Source organism: Corvus brachyrhynchos, unplaced genomic scaffold (genome assembly GCF_000691975.1).
Source record: "Corvus brachyrhynchos isolate BGI_N302 unplaced genomic scaffold, ASM69197v1 scaffold97, whole genome shotgun sequence".
Taxonomy (NCBI): Eukaryota; Metazoa; Chordata; class Aves; order Passeriformes; family Corvidae; genus Corvus; species Corvus brachyrhynchos.
In genome coordinates this window covers 1132015-1150284 of record NW_008239758.1, presented here as the reverse complement: position 1 = coordinate 1150284, position 18270 = coordinate 1132015, and the positions used below count along the sequence as shown (strand labels likewise).

Genomic DNA, 18270 nt, shown 5'->3' with positions numbered 1-18270 from the left:
GGACACCTCCAGTCACCTGCTGCAGGGGGTTCACACTGATCAGGATGGGACTTTTCAGCCAGTGGAATGAGAATAGCTTAATTGCTCCAACTTGATTGCATACAACCATCTGCCCTTCAAGGAGAAAATGCAAGGAAGGATGCTTTAACACTGAGGTCAACCTCCTCTAATTGCTCTTCCAGGACCAGTTTGCAAACCTCCCATTTGATGACTGCTGAAACTCAGACCAGCATTTACCTGAATGGAGGCTGCTTTTGCTGCCCTTCACTAACCTCTTGGTCATTAACTATAGAAATTAATGTGGACTTTCAGCTCATACCTATATAAAAACCAGATCTACAGCACCCTGTTGGATTACAGACCACTGCAGTGTATGTGTAACCAAGGGGGTCCTACAGTACTATCAATCCTGTGATGATTTTTAAAACATAAAGCCATATGGAAGCAACTTCAAATCCCAGCCTTGCTTTGGTTTGTTTGGGGTTGGTTTGGTCCGAGTGTTTTTCCATAATAAAAGCTTTTCAGAAGTGCCCCACAAAGCCTGGCTTTGAGGTTGTTGGCCTGACGGGACAGGATGTCACACCGATGGAGCTGGCGTGGGGCTGGGAGCAGCCAGACCTGGCTCGGGTGCTCCAAGGACCTGCCATCCCTGCTGTGAGGCTTCCTGCTCCCCCAGCACTCATTTCCTGCCCCCAAGGAGCAGAGCCTGTCCTCTCCCTCCTCCCCACAGCAGCATGACATTGTATGTTTATTTTGAAAAGCTGTCTGCAAAACTCTTTAGGGTTGTTCTCTATTGTAAGGGGAAAAACTAAAATTAAGTGAAAAGTCTCCTCTCTAAAAAGCACCAAAGCAAGTGCCTTTGCTTTGTGTAGCAGAGCACACTGGCTGCTCTATCTGCAAAGGATAATGGTTACGGATTTTCCCAGCATAAAGTGACTTACGGCGTAAATTTGTCCCACAGGTCTTTAAGGCCAGGCCCACATTAGAAGCTTATGATAATGAAATGCTGGTTAAAGAAAAAAATTATGCCATTTCTGTATCGTTAAAATACCATTGTAGGTGGATAATTAAATCAATGTGATCTTTTTCCTGTTTAGGTTCTTTAACTTACTGAACTGGGAATTGCTCTGCCAGCAAAAATACCTTCAGTGGGAAAGTTTGTCATTTTTACTGCATCGAGAAAACCCGTGTTAGAGACAGGGCTGTTATGTTGCAGATCTTTTCTAGTCTACATTGTGTCTCCAGAGCAGAGATTTAAGAGTATTTTGAGTAGCAGTTATTTGCCAGACTGCCTTTATCAGTCTGAGTCCTGGGGGCCACAGCCCATTGCCTGTGAGTGTCACTTCGGACAAGGTGACTGCCTGTTCATACTACCCAGCAGTGCCAGGCTTGCCAAAGAAGAGTGAATTCTGTTAGGGTTGGGATACGCAGTTTTTCCTGCAGAAATATCAGCATCAAAAGCAAGGGAGGGAAAAAAATATAATTCATTTACATGTACTGTTTAAGTGAATTGCATAACTGAAGTATCAAAGCAAGTCTTGAGTGGAGAATCTGAGCACTCTTTTGATTCTGATTCAGCAAACTGCTTAGGCATATGCTTATCTCTTCTCTAGATCTGCCTGCTTGAAAAATAAAAGAGAGAATTGAAGTGTAGTAGCCAAATCTCCAATGCTGATTAAAGGCTTTTCTGCCCTCTGTGGTTTTCTTCTGTCTGTGGCTTATGAGGGGAAATAAAAAAACAACAAGCAAAGAGCAGCTTCTGGCGGTCCTGGCAGCCCTGAGTGCTGAGCAGCCTTTTATCCAGGGTGAAGAGCTACAGATCCAACTCACAGAAGGGAAGAGTTGTTCCCACATTCTCCAAGACTTGCAATGGTGTTTGTCAAGCAAGGTTTGTCAAGCTGCAGTCCTGCTCAAGGAGCCAGGGAAGCTATTCCTGACATCAGGTGTCCCATCCGAGTGCTGTTGTGTCCTATGCTCTTTGCATTGCTGAGTTTACAACAGATAAGGAGAACAGGCTGCTAAAAAGAGTAAGTGGACTAGGCTCCCAGCGTGGAATACAACAGGGAGGGAAGGCACAAGGTCATGTCTGGAGCATGGCAGAGTGGCCACGAAGCAGGGGGAGCAGAAAGCCTGAAAAGCACCCATGCAAGTGTTGTAAAAGGTTTCAGTCCTTATTCCCAAAGGGCAGCAAACAGATGTGGTGATTAAGGCAAAGAACCTCACTGTCATGTACAGGGACCGAGGACGTTCAGAAGTGCTGACAGCTCAGGAACACGTGTGGTGCTTCAAGGGGTAGGTGTGCAGAGCTGCTGGGCTGCACTGGCCATGGGCTGCTGCTCTGGCAAGTGGGGCTGAGTTCCTGGCTCTCCTGTTCTCTCTCTGCCTTAGTCCTTCCCCTGGAACCCCCAGCTGCTGTTCTCCTCACCAGCCTGAAACCCTGTGCCCTGCCTACAAGAGAGATTTGAATTTTTAGTAAACCTGAGCTAAGGCAGTTATTTTGAGCAGAGTTTCTGTAAAAGTCTGTGGTTTCAGCAGTTTTGCTTTGAGTTTTGGGTGGAAACCTGCACTCAAAGCGAGGTTCACGTGCTGCAAAAGAACCAGGCAGAAGTGTTTGCCCAAACTTCTGAAAATTAAAGATTTGTTCAGCCCCAGAACACCCTTTTTTCAGTTCCCAGGGTGCTGAAGTGTAAAGGTGTCTCTCAGCAAGAGTGGAGTCAGTGTGAGCCCTTCTGCTCCTCGCCCTTCTCCCTCTCAGGAGGTTTTATCTGAGGGGACCTCTAGCTGGTGATTGACTGAGTCATTCTCCCAGTGAGGGCACCCCAAATTTGTCTGCTAAGCGTGGCAGTGAGACTGCCTGGCTCCCTGGGAATGCCTTGGGCATCAGCTTTCTCAGGGTAGCATAGGATAAGGGGATAGAGGCTTCTAAGCCTCTGGAGGGGTGCAGAGAGGCAGGACAGAGTGGAGGTGATCTCTCTTTTGGAGATCAAATCTGAGGGCCTGCTGAAGACCAGGGAAATGGCATGGTTGGGTGCTTTCGTGGCAAAAGGGTGGGAGTCTGGAATTTCAGGCCCGAACTTCCCTCTGATTGAGAGAGCTGTGACCAGTAAAGGCAGACATCTGAGAAACACAGATGACCCTCTTTAGTGGGACGATGACACAGAGGGGTGGCAGGGCCTGAGGCAGTCCTGCTGCTTGTCTGTACACTCCCACAGACTTTTTGGCCCTTTTGGTTGTGTGTACTGAATATAGTGGTTGAACCTTAGAGACTCTTGACCTGCTTCTCTTTGGCCTGGGCCTGTTGCTGGCCCGGCTGAGTGGGTAGAGCCTGGACTTTTATCACGCCCAGATTTTGAGAGGGCTGTATGTCATGAAGCTCAATCTTTTTTTCAGTGCTAATCCACTGGCAGGTCAAAGATACAGTTTTCTTTGTTTTCTTTCCCTTCCCTTGTCCTGTAGTCCTAGTTGGATGCCTTGGCTGAATTCTGGAGGATTTCTCCCTGTCCTGTGAAACATGAGGTTGTGGCTGTGCCCTTTATTCTATGACAAGTTCAGTATGTTTTGGAAGTGCCTGGTTTGAAATTCGTGAGTAAGGAAAGAAGGGATCCAAGTGCAAGTGGCAGGCTTCCAGACTTTCCTCTCTTTCCTGCCTTCCCAGCCACAAGGAAGAAACAGTACTGCTCTTAGGACTCAGTGTGATATCTGAGTTCATGAAATAGTTCTGTCCTGTAATGAGTTACACGAAAAGCCAACTATTAATACTGCAGAATGTTGTGGAGGCCTGTCTGATTTGAGTTCCAAATGTGTGGCATGTTTCTATGTGTCATTGTGTGTATTCATCCCTAAAGCCACCCCCACTCCAAACACACAAATGGAGCATCTAGAAGAAAGGAGCTCTGTGACTTCTGAAGCTGAGGACAGACACTGCTCCATTTGTCCTCCTCCACTGTGCTCTCCATGCAGGAGCTGGAAGTCATTAACTGGCATGTTTCCACCTACTTTGCACTCTGATCTAAGCTTATTAAGGCAGAGTTTCCTCTTTGGATCTGTGCGGTGCTGGTTTCATTGCTGCTCTGATGAAAGAATAACTGTTTGGTGGTTTAAACACTACCTCTTTGCTTCCACTGTGCCCTTGTGACCTGCTCAGAAGATATGGGCTTGATAATGCAGGGTCATGGGTACTTAAGGTCCCACCTGCATGGTGGGAAGGAAGTCTGTGCCTGTTTAAATGGGAAGCTGTCTAGGATACAGGAAATCTGCTCTGGAACAGGCTGGAAGGCCCTGGCAGTGTATCTGAGCCATATGTAACCTGGAGCATTACTAAGTATGTTTCTTGTCCCATGGGACAAAATGAGGAAATGAGCCCCATTCATCTTTGTGATCAGTGAGATTTGGTCTGAGCAAGTGGGGTAGGACTCAAGATGTTGAGAAACCTTCTGGCAAAAGCAGGGACTGAAATAAAAAAGAGTAATACTGCACCAGCTTTGCCTGTAGTGAACTCAGTAGACAGGGACAAAAGCTTTTAAAAGTAGGAAATCAAAAACAAATCTGTGACTAGGTGGTCCTGGAGAGATTTAATTGAGGGATATCTAAACTGTTTATCTGTTCCCAGGGGTAAGGAGAGTCATGAATAAACCTATGTGCTTTGATGGACAGTTAATGACTCATGCAGTTCTGTCTGTTATCTCACCATGAGAAACAGCTATGGAACAAAGCCCTATCCAGCCACAGTGTATAAATGTATTAAACAGTTTCCACTTGAACTTGATATGCTGATCTGAAGAACTTTGTAAGGATACAGATACATACCACAAGTGAGAGCAGTTGGTTCAAAAAGGAAAAAATATGGCATCATCCAGGCTGTTGCTATACTCACTGAGGGTATCTGCAGTTTCCCCGAGAATAGCTGCTATTTCTTTTTACTGCAAGAACATTTGTATAAAGGATTTTATGGCACTTTAAGCTGCCTGATCCTCATGCACAATATAACCTCTGTTGAATTTCCTTCCTTCCTTCTTTCCCTTTCCTCTTTCCCCATGCTCCTTCCCTGCAACACTTTTGTTTGTTCCACAGTTTGAGCTCCTGACAGGTTTTCCTACCTTCACCAGCATTAGGCTTTGTTCATTTACACGGTCAAGACTGAGCCAGCTACAGTGAGGACATGGCAGGAATATTTCCATGTTTGGGGTGGTGTATCTGTTGTAGATATCCTGCTTCTAGTCTCTGAATCTACACATCCAAACCTCTCGGGTCAGAGCAGTAGGCAGCAGGGTGAATCGCTCCCTAGGGATTTACCCCTCATGGTTGGGCATGTACAGCAGGCACTAACTAAGGGGGCTACAACAAAGCTGGAGAAGGACTTTTGACAAGGACTTGTAGTGATGGGGCAAGGGAGAATGGCTTTAAACTGAAAGAGAGCAGATTTAGATTAGATATGAGGAATAAATTCTTCACTGTGAGGGTGGTGAGGCCCTGGCACAGGTTGCCCAGAGAAGGTGTGGATGCCCCATCTCTGGAAGTGTTCAAGGCCAGGTTGGCTGGGGCATTGAGCAACCTGATCTAGTGGAAGATGTCCCTGCCCATGGCAGGGCATTGGAACTAGATGATCTTTAAGGTCCCTTCCAACCCAAACCATTCTGGGATTCTATGAGACGATGAATTTGTAGGACTCTATAAGGATGTCTGGGTCTGTGCTGCCCTATTACAACTTCCTCCCAGCTGTGACCTAAAGGCTAAATGTTTTACCGTCCAAGTTGCTAAAATTACTTTTGCTTGGCCAAGGGAGGGCTGTGAGGCAGGCTGAGCAGGTAGAGCAGAGTTCTGGGTTTCTCAATCCTGCTTGAGCATCTCTGTTGAAGTATGAGAGCTGCTGGTGCAGAAAGCAAAATAACAAGAGTTTGACCACAAGCTCTGGAGGGAGATGCCAGACAAGAAAGCATCCCAGAGACAGCTCCACTGCCAACTCCTTCATGCTGAGCCAGCAGAAGGCCAGGACTTGCCAGGTGGCCAGCACCAAGCAGGCAGAGCAGCCCATGCAGGCGGCAGGGCCAAGGCCCTGGTGACAAATCTCCAGAGTGAGCAGCCTCGGTGGCAGGCACAGGCACCCAGCCTGGCAGGAGCAGCTCCTGTAAGTACAGCTGCTAATCAGACATGCAGAGAGCTGAGTGCCATATGGATTCTTCCTTTGCTTTCCTCCTGCTGAGCTGGGTTGGTACTGGGCACCTCCTGCCGAGCATGCCAATGGGCAGCCCAAAGCCTGAGTCTCGCCTCCAGGAGCACGGGGCAGCTCAGCGCTCTTTGCTACCTTTCGCCTGGCAAAGCCTGGCCAGAACATGGCATGTACTTTGTTCCCTGGGTCCCTCGGATCTGCTCGGGGCCCTGGGAGCACAGAGAGAAGCTCGGGCACAAGGGAGAGAGGGACTGCCCGTGCCGGAGCCGAGCTGCGGGCTCTGTGCTGTGCCAGCTCCTTCCACACACTGCCCTTGCCTCTCCTCGGCCGTCCTGCCTCTGCTGTGGCTGCTGTGTACAGGTTGCAGGACTGACTTCTGAGTAAGAGTGGATTTTTTTTGTTTGGTTTGGCTTTTTTCTTTCTGCCAGGGCAGCACTGTCGGGCCTGGGCTGGTGAGCAGGGCTGTAGCAGTATTTCCACAGGAGGCTGGGCACTCTGCTGACACTGAGGGGAAAGTGGGGTTTGGTCTGGTTTGGCTTTTACTGAAAAGAAAAATCCATTCCTTTCCTTTTTGGATCGGTGTTCTTTGTGAGGACATTAAACTGCCTTATTCTTCTTTACCCAGCCCTTTCCACAAAACACTCTTCTGTACATGTCTCTTAACGACTTGTCCTGTTTGAGTGAAGCGTCCTAATTATAAAATAGCTCTGGGCTGCTGGTGCAGGCTTGGCAAAGTCATGCAGCCCTCCTGAGATGGATCCCTGTGCAGGGCAATGCCATCATGAGAAAAGGTCCTCTGGACACATGGCTGGAAGGGAGGTCTGGTGTTGTGCTTGGCTGGTACCCCAAGAGCAGGTGCCTGAACAAGGCTTCCCTTTTCTGGGCCTGCTAACAGCAGTGAATAGGGTGTCGTGGGTTTGCCAGCACAGCCAGGGTGCATATTATGACAGGTGAAGGAGAGAGAATTGTGGGTGTGGAGAAGTGTGGGTGCAGAGAAACTTACTCAGTGGAGGGGTGAGGTTGGAAGGAGTGGATAGGGAAGAGCCAGAGGCACAGGTGTCAGTCAGGATCCCGGTGAGGTGGCTCCTGCCCTCATGCTGCTCTGGCATCACCCACGATCTTCTTCTGGGCACACCCTCTCTTGGTGGGGTTGTTGGAGTGTGGAGGGGTCTCCCAGAGTTTCTCACCCTCTGACACCCTCAGGAATTCACCACAAGGTCCTGGAGCTCCATGGAATGACAGCCCTGGCATCTCCAGTGTCATGGTTCCTGTCCAGCAGCAACGGGAACAAATTTGTGTCCTGGATGAGGAACAGGGGTCCTGACACCATCTGCCCCACTCTCACTGTATATAATGCACAGAGACAAGGAAGAAATGCAAGCTGCTCTTTGCCATCTGCTTCTTTAAATACAGGTGCCAGCTCAATCCCAAACCTCAAGGAGGTGTGCTGAAAATATGGGAGTTCATGGTGAGGTCAGTCATGGGTCACAAAGCAGCAAAACACAGTCTCTGCCACCACGGGACAGAGAGGGAGGTTAATGTTTCACAGTGTACTTAGCTGAGCAGCATAGCCCTGTCAGTGTTTCACTTGGTAGAAATTATTTATTGACAGGAAGGGTTTCCAGATTGTCCCAAGGAAAATTCTTTGTGAAACTGTATTTCTTTCAAGTTAAGCTATTAGGAACATGAGTTGAAAACCGACCCAGGGATGACTCCTGTCAATCAGTTACATTTAGGAAAGGAAAGATTAAAAAACTCTGAGGCAGAGCCAAGCACTTAAAAGGAAGAATTCTTTGCATTGATTCCTGTGGTAAAACGCCAAGACAAGCCTCATGATTTCCTGGACCAAGTGCAGAGAAATGAGATGAAAAATATGAATAGGCCAAATACCGAGATCCTCATTACAGAAAAGGGCCACTCAAGGGTACCTAAGATCTGGCCTCTCATCAGGGGGAGAAAATAATTGAGAGAGCTCTGGTTGCAGCTCAGCCGCAGCCTTCTGCTCGGCATCCTCAGCAACCTTCTTTTCCTCATCTGCCAGCTTGCTGTTCTCATGCCAATTAAGGAAAAAAAAAAGAGCCGAAACTACCTGCTCTATTTTTAATCCTATTTGTCTGTAGGTAAACTGCATGTTAGATGATTAATAGATCTTTATCACTTCATACAGTTTAGACTATAAAAAGCCTACCCCTCTCTTTGACTGTTAAATAACTATGTAAGCCTTGCTGATGTTACTTGGAACCTAAATTAGACACAGCACTTCTGAGAGCATTTGTTAGTATCTCAAGTGGACCATGTGGCCTTGGCAGAGCCAGAGGGGAATTTGTCCCCTTGTGTGGCCTGGGGGAAGCTCAACTGCCCAGTTTCAACTGGGAAGACCAAGCCATGGAGGTCATGTGGTTAAGGAAATGTTGGGCACAGATGCAGGCTGTGTTTGACCATGCCAGGGCTGTACCCAGCCATTTGTCTCTTGCACCTTTAACACGTGCTAATTCAATTAGAATTTGCACATGATGAGGGTTTGGGGGCTGTGGTGCCAGCATGGCTCTTCACACTGACTCCTCTGTTCCCAGGGCAAGCATGAATTTGCCTTTGTTTTTTTTTCCTTTTAAACTAAGAGCATAGGCTGGAATGGTGTGCCATTTAAGCAGGCATTACACAAAGCCTGAAAAAACCTTAATCTCAAAGGTACTCATCAACAGAGGCTGTAGCCTCTTCTGAATCAAGGCCAGAGATTTGGATTAAACTGGCAACTTCTGTCACTGAAAGAAGAGCAAATCTGAGCCTGGGCTTCTGCACCTCCTCAAACTTTGCACACTGATCTGGTAGCCACCAAGCCCAGATGGAAACTGATGGTTGCCTATAAAGGCAGTTATAAAAGCTGGTGTTGCAATCTGGTGTTTTATGGAAGCTATTAAATCTGTCAGCTGGCCCAATCTGCACCTGAAAATGTTTATCTTCCATGACACATTCGCCTTCAATTAGCTATTCAGTGGTTGCAAAGACTTTTTAGCCTTTGTCCACAGTTTTTCTTCTGATTTAAACTGATACATCAGCCTAGGTGCATTGGATGGCTAATTCCAGCCTCATGTATCTGTCGTACCCATGAGGCAGGAGCAGTGGTGGAGCTGGAGGGAGGGCTCTGCCAGGGATTAAAGCCAGTCTGGGAGCTCTGTTCCTCCAGCCCTCCCAAAATCCAGGAAGGAAGAACCCAATCTCTGCAGGCTCATGTGTTACTGGAATTGCTAAAACAGAGAAGGGTATCTTCCTGCAGATCTTGTCATCTACTCTTGCAAGCAGCCTAGATCAACATTCCCCATGCCTCCAACATGTCCAGGGGCCTGATTCAGCTTTATATAAAAACCTTTGGAGCAAGTCATGAGGACCAGTTCTAAATGGTTACTTTGCTGGGATGCTGACAGTGGATATGGAAAAGATCTGACGAGTCGTGTTTTCTGCAGTGTATTAATAACAAATCATTTTGTACAGGATACAGTAAATAAAACCTTCATGACAGTCAGCTAAAAATAATATCAATGTTAACTCAGGTTGTTTGCAAACTTGTTCATGAAGGATTAGGCTAACAAAATGAAAGGAGGGAGGAACATCTTTGCTTGAACAGGAAAAAATAGAAAATTTCTGATGAAGAATTTACCTTGCTGTGCTGACTGATGTTACTGCATGAGTTTGGCATCTCCTAATGTTGTGCTTTGTGTACCTTGTATTTTCATGCCAAGCACTAAACTGAACACTTTTCTGTGGATTTGTTCTGTTGCAAACTATTTGTTCTTTAGCCTCGTGGCCACTTCTGGAGTTCATGTCTGTGTTTCTGGCTTAATGGTTGCTTATTACCTTTTTAGTTACACAGCCAACAAGGCGATGCTCATCCAGGGCTATCACAGTAACACTTTTCTGCTAACAAAGAGGAGGGCGTTGTACAGAATTCAAAAGAAAATCCAAACTTCCCAAAACCCAGCATGTGAGAGGTGTGTTTATATTGAATTGTTGGATAAAGTTGTGCAACCCTATATGCAACCAAGCATAGTCAGGCTGCCTCTCCTGCCAGGGATGCCACCCACATCTGTCTGGGTTATGCCTGCATCAGCTGTTTCCTCCAGCCCTCCACCTCGAGCTGAGCCTGCTGTTGCTGGGTGTTGCTGCTCTACCTCCAGCAGCTCCCCCAGGCTCCCCAGGGCTGAGGCTCTGCTCCTCACAACACCCCCAGACACTCCTGCTCCTCCTCAGGTCTCCTGACCTGCCCACCCAGAGGCCCCAATGGGCCCAGGCAATGCAGCGACCCTGGAGGTAAGTTAGCCCCATTAAAGAAATGTTTTTATAAATGTGTCTTTAGATAAATGGCAAAGTACAGCAGTATTCAGCAATTCCCTGTGAGGGACTGCCAGGCGAGACTCCTGCAGGCAGCTCTTTGGAGGAAGTGTAGAGGCTTGCTGGAAATACACTGAAACCCAAGGAACACCACGTGCAGACCTGGAGCACTGCTGGCTGGATCAATTTGTTCATTAGGCAATGGCTGCTTCTGAGACTAGAAACAGAATTTGACTTGCTCTAGTAAAAGCAGGATAATTTCTAGACTTCTTCAGGGACCAGTCTGCCCACTTTTATTCACGAGGTAATGAAAACAAACCTTCCCACTCCGCAGCTCCTAATGCTCTTTCTGTATTGGTGGCCTGTTTTTCTGCTTGAGGACAGGGAGGGACCACTGAGTCACACACAGTCTCGTGCCCTCCTCCTCTCATTTAAATATTAATATGATGAATTATTACTAGAGTAACAGCTGTGCACTACTCATATCACAGCAACATAACCTTTCCCTCCTCCTCGGAGCACAGCTATTCCTGACTCGTGCTTTCTGGTTGACCTTCTCACTTCTTCTGGATGACTTTTTAAAAATTACTTTGTTAGTTCTGATGTGGTATCATTAGGATAATTGTTTGTTCTGTTCTTTCTGCTTAAATATTAATGATACTGAGGAAGTCAAAAGATAGCTGCAGTAATGGTAAGTTAAATGTCTGTGTGTATTCTCCCATGAGATCTGTTTGTTCAGAGAGAAAGAAGTATAAAGATCAACCTTTCTAACTAACACTTAGAAACATCTCTTTCTCTCTGAGAATTGCCAAAATATTAATATTTTGTCTTTTACAGAAATAAAATAATTTCATTTTAATCAGCTAGTGTCTCTAGATAATTCATAGGAATAGCTAGGGACAATAACATTGTCCCTAGAAGTCCTAATGCATTGCATTCTCTGTAGATAAAGTATTATAAGAAAGACTGCTGATAAAACCATGAGACAACTCTGCATAGACTGCTGAAAATAAATGTTTGGCATTGCATAAAGAAGGGGAGGGAAAGATAAAACACCACGAGCTAGCTCAATACAACTGGAAATAGCAAGGGAAAGCATTCCTAGGCAGATTTGGAAATGTTAGTAGATGTTAAGTTTTGTGGGTAAAGGTCCCCTCTGCTGAGCATGGGGGGTTTTTTGCATGGTTCTTGTGTTTGTGTGTGTGTGTGCTTTACAGACACACAGGTTTTCTCCTTAGTGAAAATGTTGCTCCTTGGAGTACTCTGATGTTGCAGAAGGGTTTGTTGGTTTCTGTACCACTGTTGAGGAGAATGTAATGTCAGCAGGAGTGTAGAAATCAGGTTTACTGGATTGGCTTGTATTTAGCATTGGGTGAAACTTTTTGCTCTTGTTGGGAGAAAAAAAATCTGAAATGCTCTTACAAAGATTTAAAAATTGAATGTCCGTATTTTCATTTGAAAGTTCTTATTTTAAAACTTTGTTTTGGTAAATCGTTGCTCTTAAAGTCAAACAAAATACTTTCAATTTTAATAAAATATTGCTTTACGGGGGGGGGGGAGGGGTGGATAATATAATAGAAAACCTAAATATTAATCCAAATTTATAAATGATGCCTTTCTTTTCCCACCCATGACAAAATCAGTAGAAACTTCCTTTCCCCAATCAGCCTGACCAGTGACAAGAGAAAGGGAGGCAGGAGGGCTCTGCTGCCAGAGAACTCTTCCCATTCAAAACCAGTGTCTAAGCCCATGCCTGGCTGGGGCTGAGGAGAAGAAAGAATGGAGAGTACTGCAAACTGTGTTTCTAAGTCACTGACTGCTCTGATACAATGCTAAAAGTAGTGCTGTAACTGCTGAATAATTTTTCCACACTGTTTTTTTTCTGAACAAGTACCTAGCGGGAACAAAGAGCCTCATCCTGACTGTTTGCAATTCCTACTGCAGTCAGCAAAAGTAAAACCATGGATTGAGATGTGTTCAGTACCATGCTTTTTTTTTTTTTTTTTTTTTTGGGGGGGGGGGCTCCCTTTGTGTTCTGTACCCCCTCAAGTTTGTGGGACTTAGAAACTTCTGTTCTCTCAGTTTGCCATTCATGTCAGGGATGTCTTAATTCTCATGCATGTTACTGTACTGGAAATTATTTGGCAAAAATGCTGCTTTTATAAAAAGCCTTAAGAAACTGGTAGCATATGCCCCACATAAAATCTCCTTTCAAACAGTCCCTTCAGATGATTATCTGCAGTGATTGCAAATGAACCTTGTAGCAATCTCATAACAACTGTCCTCGTGGACGGAAGAGAAACCTGCTGTCAGAACTACAAATAATTTATGTAACCCAATTTAAAGCTCTAACAAAATGTTCCCTGTTAAGAGGATTGTTATACTTAATGTGTGAGATGAAAATGCTTTCTGAAGGTCAGGAATGCACAGAAGATAGATTAGATCTCTTGAAATGACAAAAAATAGGTTTTTACCAGAAGTTTTTCCTCTGTCATACTTTCAACTTGGCATTCTCAGAGACTTACGTAAGTGCAGCTTTATTCCTGCAAATGCTGTGTTTGCTCTGCAGAGGGACGGGAGCCTCAGAGCTTCAGGAAAAATATAACTGAAGGTAGACTGGGGACTCAGGTTATTTTCCGTATACTTCAGACATATTCTCAGGTATATTTCACCAGCAGCAGCATAAACAAAAGCTTGTTTTAAAGAACACAAGGGCAGGTTTGGGGAAGTATTTCTCAGATGCTGCCTGCCTCGGCAGCCAGTGTGATGCTGGAGGGCTCAGGCAGTCCGTGCTGCAGGTGAGACAGTCCCTCCCGCAGCAGAGGGTGTCCCCCAGGTGCCCAGGGTGGCCGTGTGCTGCAGATTAACCCTACAGCAGGAGTGTGGGATGAGCTGTCTCTCCTTCAGGCCTCCTGCTCACACCTGCCTGCTGCTGAGTGGCAGAGGGGTGTGATGGGCTCTGCTGAGGCTGGAGATGGGGGCTCCAAGAAGTAGACTGAGCCCAGGCAAGGCATCTGGGCAAGGAGTCCTGCTCTCCTGGTGTTCGGTGACCTGGTCGCTTCTGCTCAGTCGGGAGTTAATGGAAAACTGTCAGAGAGCCACAAAACCTGAATTCGTCACACTGGAAAACAGCTTTGCAAGGTCTAGTTTTTCTTAATAGGATTTAGGGGGTGCGGCACGACTTGGAATGCTTTTCACATAGGATACAATGGAAAGAAAATGAAATTACAGCCTCTGTAACCATCAGAAAGCTGGGCTAATGCTGACATCCTCCTCATCCCCTGCACGCAGTCACACGTGGTTTCTGTCCATCTCTCCAATCAGCCAAAATCTGATGATGGAGACTGTTGAAACACTTAGCTCATCTCCTTCAGTGTTGTGTTCCCCTAATGGCTGGGTCTCTCCCTGTAGTTCTGTGTCCCTGTAGCACTGGCTGCCCCACAGCCGTGCAGCAGCAGCTGCAGTGAGGAGTGTGGGGTCTGCACCAGGACACCAGGCAGGGTTTGGGTGGTGAGAGAGGCCGTGTGGCCACACATTGGAGCAAAAGAATAGCAAAAAACTTTGTCCTGGAGAGCGGGATATTTTCTTACAGCCTCCTGCTTTGCACTGCTGAGGGCCTTTGTCCAAAACAGGTTTGTGAAGGGGAAGGGAAGCTTGAATAGGGTCCCCTGCATCGCAGCAGCAGGTGCCCCTCACTCCCTGACAACCTGTGCTCCCCCAGCAACCTGTCACCCACCCATGGGTTGGGCACTGACAGGGACAATTCCTCCTCAGAAACGCTCTGGGTCACTTCTTTTCCTCCATAATCCATTGCTGTGTAGCAAGACTCCTTTACCACCACCTTCCTTGACAGCTAGCAGCTTTCTTGTCTGGGAATATCAGAAGGCACCTTGGAGAGGTGAGGCAGCCGGTGTGAGCTCTCTGTACACCCTGGAGAGGTGAGGCAGCCCGTGTGAGCTCTCTGCGTGGAGAGGTGAGGCAGCCCGTGTGAGCTCTCTGTGCACCTTCTGCTGGGGGAGAACGTGTGAACGCGCCCGTTCCCGTGCACGGCAGAGGAGCGGGATTGGGGAGAGGCTGCACCTGCGGGAAGCAGAGTCACCACAGCACTTTGGGACTTGCAGCATCCTGGTGGCTCGGGCAAGGTTCTTTTGGTAGACCATGACTTTGCTGACAGCTAGTTCTTCAGATGGAAACATTTTTGTGCCAGGTAGATTTCCAAATCTGAACTTTGCTGGAATGTTTAGCTTATTTGACAAGAACCGGGGCAGAGGAGATCACTGATTTTGCCCTACCTAAAAATAAGCAAACAGAAAGAAGTTTTTAAAAGACTTTTGCCTGTTTCAGAAGAGGAGGGAACTCTTGAAATCCAGAATCAAAAATGCATGGTTTTTCTTTCTTGGCGTTTGCGAACTGGAGACCTCAGGTTTTGCAGACTGAGAGATCTGTTAGCAGATAAATTCCCATGCTGTGAGTCCTGGGTGTGCTCTAGCCCACACAGCTCCTGAACAGAAATTTTCCTGTGACTGCATCCACAGGTTTCTGCAGGCTAAGTTGGGATTAAGCACCTTAATTGAATTTAAGTGGACTGTTCCTCCCATGTACTGCTTTTAGTGGCTCCTGTTGGCTCCAGCAGCTACGTGACTCACGTGTGGAAGAAACAAGGACCAAATAGGTAGGGAACTTTTAAGAAACAGGTTTGGAAAGAAAGTTTGTAAAAATGAGGTTTTAATTGGACAGGAGAAAAGAAAATAGAAGCCAGGAAATGGGAGAGACTTGGAGAAACTAGATGGGCTCTGAGAGGGAGTGGAGACACTGGCACAGAGGGGTGCAAACACAGCTACTCAGGGTGTACAAGCTCAGATACTCGGGGGCTTCTGCTGCTGGTGAAAATCAGAACTGCCTGGACAAAGCCTAGAATAACTTGCAACTGAGGATTCAGAGCTCTGGGGATCTGTACTTGGTGCCAGGACCGAGGACTTTGAAAAGTGAGTTGAAAAGCTGAACAGTGGAATAAATTACCAAACCCTTGCAAAATTCAGTTCTAGTAATCTTAAATCTGCTATTAAGGGCTACTTTGACCTTGTTCTTTTGTGACTCAGTTCAGAACAGTGGGAATGATAATATTCTGACAGTCTTGCAGATTGTAGAAATTAATTTAATGGTTATTTTCAGAGCCCTTAAATGCTGGTGGTTCTGTCCTCAGACTGGGGCAATATGTGGAATAGCACACATAGGGCAGTACTCTGGCTTTGGTTTTTTGGTATCCAGTTGCTGGTAATCAGGTGAGAACTTTCTTGTGCAATGAATGAAGGAGAGCACCGAGCACTTGTGAGGAGAAAAAGGAAAATCTGCTCCTGCAGTAAAGCTGTATCAGAGCAGATAGAGCTTGTTCTGATTACTGTGATTGTCATGCCCCATGGAACTCTCTTCCAAGGTCAGAGAAGTGTACTAGCTGTCATGAAGGCCCATATTCCCATGTTCTCCTGCTATCTGAAACATTTCAGCAATCAGAAAGCTAAATCTTCTTGTTCCTCTGCGTGAAAAGGTTCAAAAGTTTCCATTACCGCCCTGCTGCTTCCCTTGATTTCAGCAGTCCCCACAGGTTCTTCGCTGACATTTCTTAGTTGACAGCAGCCTGGTCAAGCCCTGCCTCTGACTCCCTGCTGCCTAGCAATGATTACGTTGCTGTTGTTTACTAACAAACGTCTTTGGAGCTGGCATGATAAACACGGGGTTCAGGGTAGTACTTTGATCGCAAATTGTACGTGTAGTCCTTGAATCAATTTTACTACAAGCAGATGGTTGCCTTAATTATTTAAACAGGGATGTTATCACAAACCATAATAATCTCACTTTACTTCTAGGAAGTATCTAGATAGTCCATGCAGTTGTGGAAATACCAGCTTGGGTAGTCTGTCAGGAGAGAATAAACAGCTGACATCTCAAAACCCTTGTTGGGTTGAGGGGAAGATCACCACCTTGGTTTTGACAAATATTGTGCTGCTTTGTGAAGTCTTTGTCAAGCATCTCTGACAGACAGGCTTGGGAGTGTTAAGCCCTCCTTGGAGTAGCCCTTGGAGCAGGATGGCTTGCGCAGTGGTAATGAGATTCCTAGTCCAGCCCTGGCAGTATGGTTTGACTCTGAAAGCAAGGGCTGAGTCTTCCGTCTTGATTTCTGGGATATACCTTTTCCAACACAGAAATCAAGGACAGACAGGCTGTCCTGGAAAAGTTAACAGCAAGAAAAAGGTGAGAGCTTTGTAAGCTGCAATCTCACTCCTCTGGGCCGCCATTTCAGGACACAGGAAGAGTTTGCTCACTCTTGTCTGGTGGCTAAGCTGGTTCTTGATTGCTTTGGGTGGCCAGGTAAGAACTCCCACAGTGCAGCCTGGCCTCGTCACTCCCACTACTGAACACGAGTGAAAGGGTTTGTGCACCTGACCTCTGTGATAATGGATGCAAGCTCTGTCAGCTGGTTTGTGGTGCTGTGAGCTGGGGACATCAGATTACACACAGGAACCATGTAGCAGCTCCTGCTGTCACCCAGGGCAGTGCTGGAGCAGGTCGTGGAGCACACGTGAACACTACTATCATGCTGGAGTCTGCTGAATTGCAGCAATCATGAGAATTATTGCAGTTAGAGCTGGTCCAAAGGTTGGAACTCATCTTCTTTGAGTCATCTTGATTGCTTTTGTTTTGGGAGTGTCCTGATTAAACAATAAGAAGAAATATGAGATAATGGTTAGCAACTTACTGTGTTTACTAAAATAGATTTATCAGGAATTGCTTTTATTTTAATTGAGGCTTAAATGGTTCTCTTGTGTTTCATAAAACACAAAGAATGAGGAAGGAATAACTTTTTCTTTTAAAAAACTGTAACTTTTAGGTGCACAGGGTATCTCTTAAGTTTTCATTTAACAGTTTTTGACTGTTGAAATTTGCAGTTGAAAACTGTTTAAAGATATGCTGGAGATAAGAGAATGCTGATGCACTTACGAGCAGAAGCTTTCTCTACCTCTTTACCTTTCCTAATTCCAGTTCACTTGCAGGGTAAATCTTGCTATTTATATAATGAAAGAACCTCTAGGTATAACCCTTCAATAAAGGTTTACCTCTACAAGATAACTGTCTGGGTTGAGGACTGCTTCCCAGAGCTTCCCCAGCACTGGGATGTCCAATGGAGGCATTTCTGAGAAGAATTAAGGTCATGAAGGTCAGTTGGACCAACTGGCACCGGAGCTCTCATTGAGCTCTGCAAAGGCTGACAGCCTTGCCCACCTTCCCTCTTACTCTCCTGCACACACAGTGTATGTGTATGTGTTAGTATCCACCAACAGAGCGATTTGTTTTTATGTCCTGCAGTGTATACATGGACAGATGGATTTCATTTGTCTAGCCCTTAACTGAAAAAGTTTGGGATGACCCAGTTTCAGCACTGTTGTACCTCTAAGAGAGGTAATAAATCTTACATTTCCAATATAATAAAGATTCAGTCAGATTTTATGTCTTCACTGAAGAAAAAAAAAAGAGTTTGTTCTTCAGACTCACAAAAGTGTAGACCATGGGTAAAATGAGTTACTCAGTACAAAAAATGTGTCATGCATGATTTATTCCTTTCCTAGGTAGGAGTGCTTCTAGGCTCTTCTGTCTGTCAGAAGAACAGGTAACTCAAAAATCCTGGGTAGAAACCATCCTCTCCTGAAAGTAGGATGCCTCTGAGGTACAGTCATGACAGGGATCAAATATGCCATTCTCTCTTGAAGTAAAACCTCAGCAGG

The 18270-nt window shown here is 46.0% G+C and overlaps 1 protein-coding gene across 1 annotated transcript in view; it reads left to right on the top strand.

Moving 5' to 3' along the window:
- The first annotated feature begins 10979 nt into the window (after nucleotides 1-10979).
- The window catches only part of MAPK6 (mitogen-activated protein kinase 6), a 28271-nt gene continuing 20980 nt past the window's right edge, over nucleotides 10980-18270 (top strand). The window contains exon 1 of the mRNA XM_008640009.2: nucleotides 10980-11183. The gene's annotated coding sequence lies outside the window, so the exon portion shown is untranslated. The remainder of the gene's footprint in view (nucleotides 11184-18270) is intronic.